Genomic DNA, 12580 nt, shown 5'->3' on the forward strand with positions numbered 1-12580 from the left:
GGCAGCTCCGGGCTGCGTCCCCACACCACACCTCCTTATGGGTCGCCCGGACTCGCCTGAGAGACGACTTCATAAGCGGGCTGGCCTGGAGAAGCATGGAGCAGCAGCCATGGAGCATATGTTTCTGTGGGAATAGATTCATCCCACGTGTGTTGAGTGTAATGTTGGGTGTTTCGCATATTTTATTATTTTTTTATCGCCGACAGCAATGTAAGAGAAAGAACGAGAAGGAAAAAGGCCTACCCCTGAATGGAGACAGACGCCATATATGTTGGACGCTGAGGGTCCCCAAGTCCAAGGTGAATAGAAGTGGGCGGGGCATAAAGCACCAGCTCTGACACTCACCTCCCCGCCACCCACAGCAAAGCACCCACCGTCCTGCCCCCGGGCGGGTGCTGCAAGTCTTCCTTCTTTTTTCTTTTTTTTTTTCATATACCTTCTTGTTATTGACTTCGGAGAGGATGGGAGAGGGAGAGAGAGAGAGAAACATCAGTGATGAGAGAGAATCATTGATTGGCTGCCTCCTGCACGCCCCCCACTGGGGATGGAGCCTGCAACCCAGCCTATGCTCTGACTGGAGTGGAACCATGGAGCCATGACCTCCTGGTTCATAGGCAATGCTCAACCCCTGAGCCACGCCGGCCGGGCTGCAAGGCTTTGACAGCCCGCCTGGCACTCTCCTCTAGCTGCTATTGCCGAGTACTACCGAGCGGCCAGACGCTGGGCTCCCCGGCCACCCCTGTCCAGGTGCTGCCATGCAGGTGAGAAGACTGACAGGTCACTGACACATCCAGGTCCTCATAAATGCAACAGGCCCCTGTGCTCCGGGAAGCCCGCCCCGGACCAGCGCTCTCAATGCTCCCACCAAGGTTACTGGTGGCCTCCAGCTCTGGGCTCTGATCCGGTGCTGCCAATCTGGATCGGGGTGACGCGGGGCACCCTGCTGCCCATCACCATCACAGAGTGGGGGCGGCAGTACCACTGGGCTGGGGTGGATCCAAGGTCCAAAGTGACACTGAGCAGTCGCTCAAGAGACATTTGTTCTCTTTCTCTCTCTACCCCCACTCAGGCTTTCCTCTCCCCCAGAATGAACTAGGGCTGTCACATTTTAAAATATGCCTTCGGAAAAGCCTGCAAGCTTTGGGACCAGCTGGAAAAATAAATAAATAATATGCTTGCATGGGTGTTGGTGCTTCAAAGGACCGGAATTGACACTAGAGGGGAGCAGCAGGGCAGGAGCGAGTCTGTCCTGTGTGTGTGCCCAAAGGAGGTATCTATGTGTGGTTCCCGGGGGCAGGATCCGAAGTGGCAGTGTTTGGCTAGGTCAGTGGTTGGCAAACTCATTAGTCAACAGAGCCAAATATCAACAGTACTTCTTCAAAATAGACTCGCCCAGGCCGAAAACCGACTTCTGCGCATGGGTCACGAAATTTCAATCGCACTGTACGCGCGCCCGCACGTGGTATTTTGTGGAAGAGCCACACTCAAGGGGCCAAAGAGCTGCATGTGGCTCGCGAGCCGCAGTTTGCCGACCACAGGGCTAGGTAAATGGACTGGGAGCTTTCTGCTAGCCAGGACACATGCCCAAGGCTGTTTGGGGCCCTGCAGAGTGTCCCACACATAGTAGGTACTTAGGGTTGCATTGTGAATGCAGCTAAAATGGAAGTAAGTCTGTGGATCACCAATTTTTGCTTCAACCAGCAGAGATCAGGTTTCCTAGCTCAGTGAGGTGCCAAATGCTGGAACTCCCACCAACAGCAATAAAATAAAAAAGTGTGTTCTGTGTCTACATAGGTGGGGAAACTATAAAGAAAAGATTAGGGACATGATTAGTATAAAAGTCTGGGCTGTAGCTACTTCTACAGGGGAAGACTTACTAAGGCCGAGTCCATGAGAAGTTGGAGAATATAAGGGAGAAGATATATTTTCAATGAATAATAATAATAATAATGATTATCTCTCACCCATGTATCCCAAGACCCATGATAAAAGATCAAAGACTGATGATGAAAGATAAAAGGAAGCTATACTGTATAAAAAAGTAAATCTGAGACTATAATTTGGGATACCAGGGCTCAAGCCAAACTTAGCGCTTGTGCTTTTGGGCTCCATCTGCTCATCTTTATTTTCTACATAAGGAAAGAGGCTTACATATTGTTAAGATCAAGATAGGGAGCCAGTTCTCTTTAAAAAATAAAAAAAAAAAAAAAAGGAAATGCTCCTTGAAAAGCATGTACAAAGACATGCAGCTCTGATATAGAAAGGTGCTTGCAAAAAACACAACTTTATGCTTCCATTTCTAAATATATATATATATATATATATATATATATATATTCTCATGTATATTTGCAAATGCATTGGGGTAAAATGTAGAGCAAGAAATATATAAACCAAAGTGTGTGTGACAAAGTTATTTCTAACGTGAGTGAGTAGTAGAGAAATAGGACCTTGGTTTATACATTTCAGCAGTGTTTGAATTTGTTTTATTTTATTTTACAATGAGCACGGGTTACTGAACAACAACAAAAGAAAGCGAAGAAGAAAAGTGTCTATCAGCATTCCAGCAGCTATGGGCTCTGTGCTCACAGCACTGGGCACATCCCCCTAGAACCTTAGAGGGGCTGGGTCTGACCCCGCCCATCGCCTGCCTCTTCGTTTGCCCCTCTCTGCTGACTGACCCTCTGCGTTTGGACTCTCTCCCACTCGCATCGCATTGTGCACAATTCACCAGTCTCTACCCCCTAAATGACCACTTTTATTTTATCATTCCTCTTCCCAAGGACTTGTTTGGCCAAACCCCATAGCCTGTTAAGAAACAAACAAAAAAAAGCCCAGCTGGTGTGGCTCAGTGGTTGAGTGTGACCCTATGAATCCAGAGGTCACGATTGGATTCTGGGTCAGGGCACATGCCCAGGTTCTAGGCTCGGTCCATGGTTGGGAACAGGAAGGAGGCAGCCAATCGATGATTCTCTCTCATCATTGATGCTCCTCTCTCTCTCTCCCCCTCTCCCTTCCTCTCTGAAATAAATAAAAAATATATATATATTTAAAAAATTCCATCTCACACCTTCTCCCACATGTGGAACACAACACAATGGGGAAACTGTCCCTGTAGACGTCTATCCTAAATATACAAATATCTCAAAACCTTCTGCTCAGAGCCACCTTGTTTAAAATGGATAAAGTTAGAAATGCTCAACATGTCTATCACTAACACAAAGTAAACAATGGTATATTCCTGTCCATAGAATATAGGCAATCACTGCAAACGACGTTATGAAGAATGTGCCCTAGATGAGGGTTCTGGCCTCTGGCAGCATGGCTTTCAGTCCTGCTCTAGAACGTAGGAGGTATGCGGGCCTCAGTGAGCTACTTAAGTTGTCTCTGCCTCAGTTTCCCCACCTGGCAGAACAGGGGTATAACAGTGAGACCCATCTCAGAGGTGCTGGACCACAACGAGCACTCAGACCATCTCAGCTCTCATCGCCACCTCCACCACCATCACCATCAAGATCCCAGCAGGAAACATCAGAGAAGGGGACTAATAGCTCCCCAGTTCCCTGCCTGCTTCGGGGCAGGTGCCGGCCCCTTCTGTCTGCATCATCTCAGTGAGTCCGAATAGCAGTTTGTCAGCTTTTATTAACCCATGTCGCGCAACAGGAACCTGAGACCAGAGGCCTTGAGTGATTTGTCCCAAAGCCACACGGCTAGTGAATGACAGAGAGTTTGGGGCCCAGGGTTCCCTAATGCCAGGAACTGTGCTTTAAACAGGATACTGACCTCCTGGAGGTGAAGGCGATGGTGGGAGAAAATAACTGCCCTTTCAGAATATATATTGATGAGGTCATAGGTTTCAGGAATCGAAAGGGACTTTGGCCCCTCCCAAGGCTGGTCCCAAACTGCTTCTCTGGTTCTAGGGTACCATCTCCCGGAATGGCTAGCACCTGCTCCGAAGTCCTTCATCCCAGGCTTGCAGCCCACAGGCTGCAGAACCCGGCCGCAGTTCCCATCCCTGCCTCCAGGGGGCTCCTCTCCTTCCCGTCCTTTTTCCAGGAATCCATGGGTGAAACCTATTACTTTGGAAGGGTGGGGGCTGCTCCCTGACTTTAACAGAGAATGACTTCCACACAGTCAGACCAGCTGACCAGAAATGCCATCAGAACCAGCAAACGCAGGTCCCAAAGAAATTAAACGAGGGGGTTGGAATAAAGAAGGCTTCAAATGTCACACAAAGAATAAAAAAAAAATATGTCATATCACAAAAGGGTGCACAGGCTTGATGAGAATGCCACACTTCATCTTAGAAACCTACCCTCCCCTGCCGCCACCCACCTGGAAGTTTACAAAGGAAAGATGCAAGCACAGAGCTCCCCCGAGGGACAACTCCTCCTTTCACCCCCAGAGCCTTGTATGCAAGCACTGAGTCAATGGGCACCATTCCAATTTCCTTCTTTTCTAACCATCCCCGCCCCCTTTCCCCATACTCTTCTTCTTTTTTTTTTTTTTTTTTTAATTAATCCTCACCAGAGGATATTTTCCCACTGGTTTCCAGAGAGAGTGGAAGGGAGGAGGAGAGACACACAGAGAGAAACATCAAACATCAACATTCCGGGGATCCAGCCTGCAATCAAAGTAAGTGCCCTTGACAGGAATCGAACCCAGGACCCTTCCGTCTGCAGGCCGACACTCCATCCACTGAGCCAAACTGCCAAACTCACATTCATCCTTCTGTATCTTCCTCCAGGTTCCTGGATGCAGAGGAGGGGGAAGGAATCCTGGACACTGAAGGAGGGTGGAGAGAGAGAAGTGCCCCCTCCCTTGATGTCCCTGACACTGGGGACGTTCACTTTGTCCTGGTGAACCATCCTCAGCTGGCGGAAGCTGACATCTGATGAGTTAGGAGAACGGGCTTTGGGATTAGACAGCTTTGAATACCTGCTCTGCCTTTACCCGGCTGGTCGGACTTGGGAAAGTTTCTCGCGCTTTCTGAATCCGTTTCCCCGTGGACAACAGAGGAGTGATAACAGTGCCTCTCTCATAAGGTGGCCCTGAGGATTCAAGGTGATGCTGTTCACAGCATGTATCCCAGGGCCTGGCACATCACAGGCCTTTGGAAGCTCTATTATCTATCTCCATCAGTACTACTAGCGCTGATATTGGTGGTAGCATTGATTTGTTCATCAATAGCATCAGCTCCCTAATGCTATCAATACTAATATCAGTGCTGGTGTTGCGGATGAAGGTGTATATGGAGAATTCTCTGACTCAGGACTTGAGGGCACTTGGGATGCAGACACCATAAGGGAGATGGTCCACCCTTTAAATACTCATTCCCAATCCAGGAATCTCTGAGTTTCCCTAAAGATGCTTTGCCTCCTGACTTTGCATATTTCTAAAGATTTTTTTTTTTGGGGGGGGGTGGTGGTGTGGAAGGAGGGGAGAAAAATGTGGCCAGCACCACTCCTCCTGTTTTGGACTTTGGCACAGCCTGTCCTGGTTTTGCTGTGCATCCATCACACCCCTGTCGCTGACCGGCAGGGATGGGCTGAGCTCTGAGAGTCTGTTGCTGGGGAGGAAGAACCAGTTCCCAGGGGCCAGACCCACCCAGGCTCAGCCCTGCTCCACCAGCTCTCAGATGGGGTTGGGTTTTCCAGGTCAGCAGCGCCTGGGCTGTGCTTCAAAGTGACTCCTCACTCTGCGGCCCCTCCTCGCCCCGCCTTCCCTGACCCTCTGGAGTTCTGTTTCCTTTCATTATAGTCCAACTGAGTCATTAAAGGCAGGAGAAGAAGGGATGGAGAGGACTCGCCTCTCTCCTAAAATGAGCCAGATTCCAGGTTTTGCCTCCTGCTGAGCAGTGCCGAGAGGTGTCTGACCTATAACAAATGAAAATTCATATCTTTAGGCATCTTGACTTTTTAAAAGGCAGGTTTTTTTGTTGCCTCTCAGCATCTCTGGGCAACCAGGGGTCCTCGAGTTTTTCCATAGGGAGGCCAGGTGGCATTTTAGGTCAAATGGAAAGAGAACAAGAGGGAGAAGAGCAGGTGCGAATGCGGCTGGGTGACGAGAGGATGGAACGGAGTGGGACTGGTCTGGAACCCAGAGATAGGACTAGAACTGCCACTAGACACACCCCTGCCCCCAAAGGCACCATCACTCCCTAGGACCCGGCCAGGGTGCCAACCCCTGCACCTCCCACTGCCCTATGAAGACCTCGACCGGCTCACTGGGCCCCTCCTTCCTCTATGCATCTTCACAGCCCCTCTTTTTCTGCCAGTTTCGTTTTTCTCATGTACCAAGTGGAGACAGTCTTAAAACCTAGCTCAGAGGATGACTGTGAGAATTAAATTGGCTGAAATAAGCAATGCACTTAGAATCATGCCTGGCACTGGCACTGTGTGGATGATTGCACTTCTATGACTAGCTTTTCTCTCTTGTGAAATGGATATAATGATCCCCATCTAGGAGTATAGTTACAAGCATTTGCTGCCGTGAACATAAGGGAACTGGCATACAGTCGGTGCTTAGTGAGTGCCTGGTCTTTCCTACCGCCACCTCCCTTCTCCACACCACTCCTGCCAGTCCTGTTGGGTATTCTTGTGCAAATACCCAGTGATTTGTGCCAGGTTACAACCGCAGCCCCGCTGAAGTGCATCTCGTCTTGGGAACTAGCCTATAAAACAAGGCGGGGCTCTTGGTTTTGTCTCTTTTGATCCATTCTCGATCCTGCACACTAAACAGATCTTTGGGATGCTGCCGTGGCTGATGCTCTATGGCCAAAACTGTAGGAAGGTGCAACTGGGAGGAGGAAGGGCCTTGGGATCAAATCTTGATTGGATCACTGCTTCCTACAGGAACCTGAGTGATTCCCACATCTCCTCAGGCCTTTGTCTCCCTGAATGTATAAGGGGAGAGGTGCTGGCCTGGATAGGGCTTCTCCAGGCTCCCTTCCTGCGGGGCCAGCTTTGGTCTGAGAGTTCACGCTGTAGGTAAATGGGTAGATGACAGACGGCCACACAATTCCTATGGACAGGCCAAGTGCTGTTCCCTTCCTTGGATCTGAGCTGACCTAATGGCCTGTCTGACCGATGGAACGTGGTAGGAATGATGTTCTGGGACATCTGAAACCCGTGCTAAGAAGCCCTGAGGCCCCTGCCTAGGCCCTTGGAACACTCAAGCTTGGGATGCTTCCTTTGCACATCCAGCCTCCCTGGTGTGAAATGCCCAAGCCAAATGCAGAGGCCATGGGCAGGCACTGGAGTTGACAGCCCCAGCTGAGGTCCAACACAGCCTGAATCCACCGGCTGGCTGCCAGCCCCACCCCCAGACAGGTAAGTGAACGGGCTCTCACGGACTCAAACCCCCCAGCCTCAGGTACCCCACCTGTCCTGGACCAGAGGCCAACCGCCCAGCTAAGCCCTTCCCATATTTCTGACCCACACAACTGTAAGCAAAAGAAACTAGTTGTTTTAAGCCACTGAAATTGGTGGCAATTTGCTATGCAACCATAGATCATTGGAAGGAAGTGGGGGGGGGGGGTCGGGGGAGTCGGGGGAGAAGAGCTGTGAATTGGCATTTATTTCACTTGATCGCCTGGGGTTGAGTCCATCAAAGGGGCCCTGCCCGAGCCCGGAAACCAGGATAACTCAGAGGAACAGCTTGAGTGACAAGCTTCCGGGGCAGCGGCGACAAAGAAGGTGGAACTGTCCTCAGCATCATGCCGTGATGAAGTGCTTACAGTTTTCTTTGGTTCTGTCCTCTATCTTGACTACAACTTTGCGATGTTTATTCTGCCACACACAATAAGGGAAAACATAGCTGACTTTTTAAACCGCCTCGCTGATGTAATTGCGTTTGTCAGGTTGATACCATTCCTAATAGATAACAGTTTTCTACTCTTCAGCACCTTGTAGTGGAATGCAAGTCTCCCTCCCTCTTCTGATGCTTTGCTCACTGTCACTTCCTCCACCCTGTCTGGTCAGGAGGCGAGTGTCTCCCTGGAAACAAGTGAAAACTGAAATAACAGGATAATTCCTCATGTAGCATCTCCTGCATCACCCTCCCTTTCCATAGTCTCATTCGCCCTGCATCGGTTTTCTTTCGCTGTTGTAACAAATTACCATGAACTGGCAGTTTAAGACAACACAAATTCATTATCCTACAGTTTCATAGCTTAAAAGTCTCCCTGGGCTAAAAGCAAGGTGTTTGCAGAACTGCATTCCTTTTCTGGAGATTTTGTGGGGGTTCCAGTCTTGCTTTTTCCAGCGTCTAGAGACTTTCCTTAGCGTGTACCCCCTTCCTCCACCTTCAAAGCCAGCAACAGGGCACCGCTCTGAACTCCTGCCGCCTCCCTCCTCCACCTTTTAGGACCCTGTGATTCTACTGGGCCCACCTCAAAATTCAGGACAATCTCTCTTTTTAAAATCAGTTTATCAGCAGCTTTAATTCTAAATGTGAATTTAATTCCCCCCCCTTGATGTATTCACAGGTTCCAGGCATTAGGATGTGGACATGCTTCGGGGAGCCATTCTTCTGCCTACCACACACCCTATGACCCTCTCCAATTTGGGCAACTGCATACGAGAGGACCACGGAAGAACCAGGAAACCAAGCAAAGAAGTCATTTAAAAAAATTGGGGTTAAGAAGTTGAAGTCTAATTAGAAGGTAAAATAATAATAATAATAATAATAATAATAATAATAATAATAAATAAAAGAATCTGATCTGTTACAGAAGGATCATTTGAGCTGGGGGAAGAAAGGAATGTTAAAAGTCAAACAGGATGGCCTTGTAAATGCTGGTGAATATGCTTAAAAGACACCCTGTGCTCTATTCCCTCCAGGCAAAGAGGAGGATGCGGAAAGAAGAGGATTTTTAAAGAAGAAAATCACGTGGGTTTAAGGGATCGGAAGGCAAAGGGGATCTGCGCCTCTCCTGCCAGGTAGTATCTGGTGGATGGCAAGCATGGTCCTGTGCCGTCCCTGCCATAAAAGCAAGCACCTATAAATGGTCTGTCTGGGTCAGGAGGCCTCCAGCCAGCTCCCCTCAGGTCCTGGCCTCAGGGTGGTGTGGGAGAGCTGCTGGACTTGCCTCACGCTCCCGTAGGGTGGAGAAGCCATGTGATGAGTTCAGCCAGCTGGACTCAAATGACCTGTGGCAGGGATGCAGAGAACACGGCAGCAGATGGGAAAGGGGGGGACTGACAATAGAGAGAAAAGAGTGGTGGCCCAGGGCCAGAGGAGACAGCAGGTACCAGGACTGAGAGGTGACGGTCCAGCGCAAAGCACCCCCCCGACCTCCGTGCCTTAGGCACACAACAGGTGCCCCCTGAACTTGGATGTTTAGGAAGGAGGAGGAGGCAGGAAACCTAAACTGACTGGAATTAAGTTTCTACTACTAATGAATGGAACAAAACAAAAATGAAATTCAGTTACAGAAACATTAAAAAAATTAAATACAGCGTGTTCCTGAATTTTCGTGTTCCCAAATGTCATATCCAGAAAATAAAAAACATCAGCAATTGAGGTTCTATCATCGCACACATAAATGGCACTTGGAAAATCCCAAGTCATTTGCAGTTATACTCTTTGATTTTGCAGGAAACCTATGAGTTCAACAGCAATTGCTTCCTTTTTAATAGATTAATAAACAGAGGCTAATGAGGTCACCATGGATTATAAAGCTCTCCAATGACCACATCAGCGCGTAAGCCCAATTCACCCAAACCAGCCTTCTTTCTAATGTTCTTTGCTGCCACCTCCTCTCAGCTCCACAGGAGAGCAACCCAATATTCTTCTTCTGGCACTAAGAATAATATCGAAGACATGTCATTGGGCCTCCATCCCATTTCAGCCTTGAAAAGTCCGTTTGCTTCCCACATGGGTGAGGGAAGCTACTGTCCAGGTTTGTCCTGGGTGTAGACATGCCTTGGGAACTCTAAATGTGCTCTAAAAATATAAAGCATTGTTTTGCCATATGGATGTTATTAAAAGAGGGGCTGTCAGAAAAAGTCTCTCTTTGCAGGCATGATGAAGAGCCTGCAGAGAAATGAGAGAGATGTTACATTTCATTGTGAAAGCTGGTATCCATCCGTCTCCTCTGAAGTCGCGGAGAGAAAGCCTGCCTTCCAGCCATCGAGCCCTGAAGTTGCAGCTTCAACATTAGATCCTTAATCTAGTGAGGAAGGTCTCTGACAACCTCATCAGACTGTGGAATTTTCTCTTCACCTCCAGGGACCGAATGTTCTCCCCCCCCCCTTTATCTCCTCATCTTTCCAGTTTACATTAATGAGAGGGGAAAAAAAAGACAATTCTTACCCCCCCCCCCCCCCCCCCCACACACACACACCTCCGCATTCTGAGGCTTCATTCTTCTGGGACATTGAACCTCAAGCAGGAGCTTAATTAGTTCAGGAAAAGAGAACTGATGGGAAAAGGGAAAAGAGACAGAAAACTTAACCTTTTCAGAAATGTCGGCCTCTTGTTCTGGAGACAACACCATCCTTGTGTTTGCCTACTGACTAGCTCTGAGACTCAGCCAAACCCTCCTCTCTCTCACTGGGCCTCACCTTTCCAATATGCAAAGTGAAGGGTTGGGTTGCAATAGTCTGCAGGACACAGCTGCTGATGCCTCCACAGCCCCTCTTTCTGCTGCTAGCACCCTGCTTTTCCTGGAGAGTCTATGCCTTCCCCCCGACTCACTACCTCATATTTTAGGTGTGGTGGCCACTTGGCCCAAGCCCCAGGAATGACTGGTTCTGGGTTGACCCCATCCTTCTCCCTGACCACAGTGATTGGTACAGGGAAGGGCTGAGAATCAAGCTGGTCCATGACTTTATGAGGAATCCCGTGACTTTAGGAGGAACTTGGAGATGTTCTTGTCCTGCAGGATGCACTGATTGGTCTGAGAAGGACAAGGTGCTGAGGAAAGCAGAGCTAAGAGAACAAGAGGGATCCCAATGACACTGGTTGAGCCTCTCAAGCCTATTGTGCCTCAACTTCCATTTCAATATAGTTCCTCTTTTTTTTTTTTTTGCTTAAACTAGTTGGCATTGAGTTTCTGTCTTTTACAATCCCAAGAATTCTAATCAATAAAATCCCCAATTGCCCATCCACCTCTGAAGGCACGTTGGATCTCTGAGTCTCAAATACAGTTGCACTGCATTATCTCATTCTCTAGAAGCTTCTCTGTGTTGGTCTCCTGGCCAGTCTAGTTGCCAGCTGTTGTGTCGGCACCTTAGGAACCCACCTCCCAAGAGCCTAGTCCAGAGCAGGAACTTCCATTCCTGGGCCCATCCCTCCCTTCCTGTCCTTCTTCCTTTCTTTCCTTCTCACTTGCTGAGATGGGCACTATTGGGGCGCTGAGCTGAATCAACAGATTCCATGGGTTTCCCTCAGCTTGTCGAGTGAGATAAACTTGCAGAGAGCCAGGCTGTGCAATAAATCATCACAGGTGACAGAACAGATGTCGGCACAGAGAACAGCGATGATCATTCGAAGAGCATGGCCCCTTCTCCAAGCCAGGATGGGAACGGCTTCATAAAGGAGACGAATCCAGAAAGAAGTCTACTTGTTTGCTAAATAAAATGGGCAGGGAGAGCAATGCACTTCAGGTAACAACCCCTCAAAAACAAAAACAACAACAACAACAACAACAACAGCAACAACACAGCCCGAGCAAAGGCTCTGAGGCAGTAAACGGGCATGTATCTGTTCAGAGAACGACCTCTAATTAGCACCATTTGGCTTCAGTGCAGCGGTTCTCAACCTATGGGTCGCGACCCCTGTCGCGGTTGAACGACCCTTTCACAGGGGTCGCCTAAGACCATCCTGCATATCAGATATTTACATTATGGTTCATAACATTACAGTTATGAAGTAGCAACGGAAATAATTTCATGGTTGGGTCACAACATGAGGAACTGTATTTAAAGGGCCAGAAGGTTGAGCACCACTGCTCTAGTGTAAAAGGACATAAAGGGAACCAGGTCTAGAAAGGGCCTGAATGCCAGGGTAGGAGTTCAGCCTGCAGGGCGATGCTTCCGAGGCAGCCCCTGCCTCACCGGCATGCACATACACCCATTAAATTGTTAAAATCCTGGGACCTACGCCCCTCTGTAGCATTCACATTCCTCACGCCCGCATTTTCCATAAGCTGCCTAGGATATTCCTATGGGGGAAAATCATCCAGTTTGACATCCTCTTCTACAGGCCACACATGTCTTCTTCTGTGTCCTTATCCCACATTAGATACTAAACGAAGCTCCATACTACACGTTCACCATCCTTTCGTCACACGTTAGCCAGCCCTGCTCTTTTCCTAATGTAAATGACCCTCTATGTTTTTTTAAAAAAATAAGAGTTTATTGATTTTTAGAGAGAGAGGAAGGGAGAAGAGAGAAACATCGATGTGAGAGCATAACATTGATCAACTGCCTTCTGCACGGCCCCCTACTGGGATTAAGCCCCCAAATGGGGCATGTGCCCTAGCCGGGAATCGAACCAGCAACCTTTTGGTGCACAGGATGATGTCCAACCAACTGAGCCACACTGGCCAGGGCAGGGGCCCATCTTTTGAAAC

At 48.8% G+C, this 12580-nt stretch overlaps 1 protein-coding gene across 2 annotated transcripts in view; it reads right to left on the reverse strand.

Annotated features, from left to right (window-relative positions):
- Nucleotides 1-12580, reverse strand: part of ASTN2 (astrotactin 2) — a 746156-nt gene that overhangs the window by 308215 nt on the left and 425361 nt on the right. The gene's annotated exons all lie outside the window — the stretch shown is intronic.

Source organism: Myotis myotis, unplaced genomic scaffold (genome assembly GCF_014108235.1).
Source record: "Myotis myotis isolate mMyoMyo1 unplaced genomic scaffold, mMyoMyo1.p scaffold_m19_p_12, whole genome shotgun sequence".
NCBI classification, from domain to species: domain Eukaryota; kingdom Metazoa; phylum Chordata; class Mammalia; order Chiroptera; family Vespertilionidae; genus Myotis; species Myotis myotis.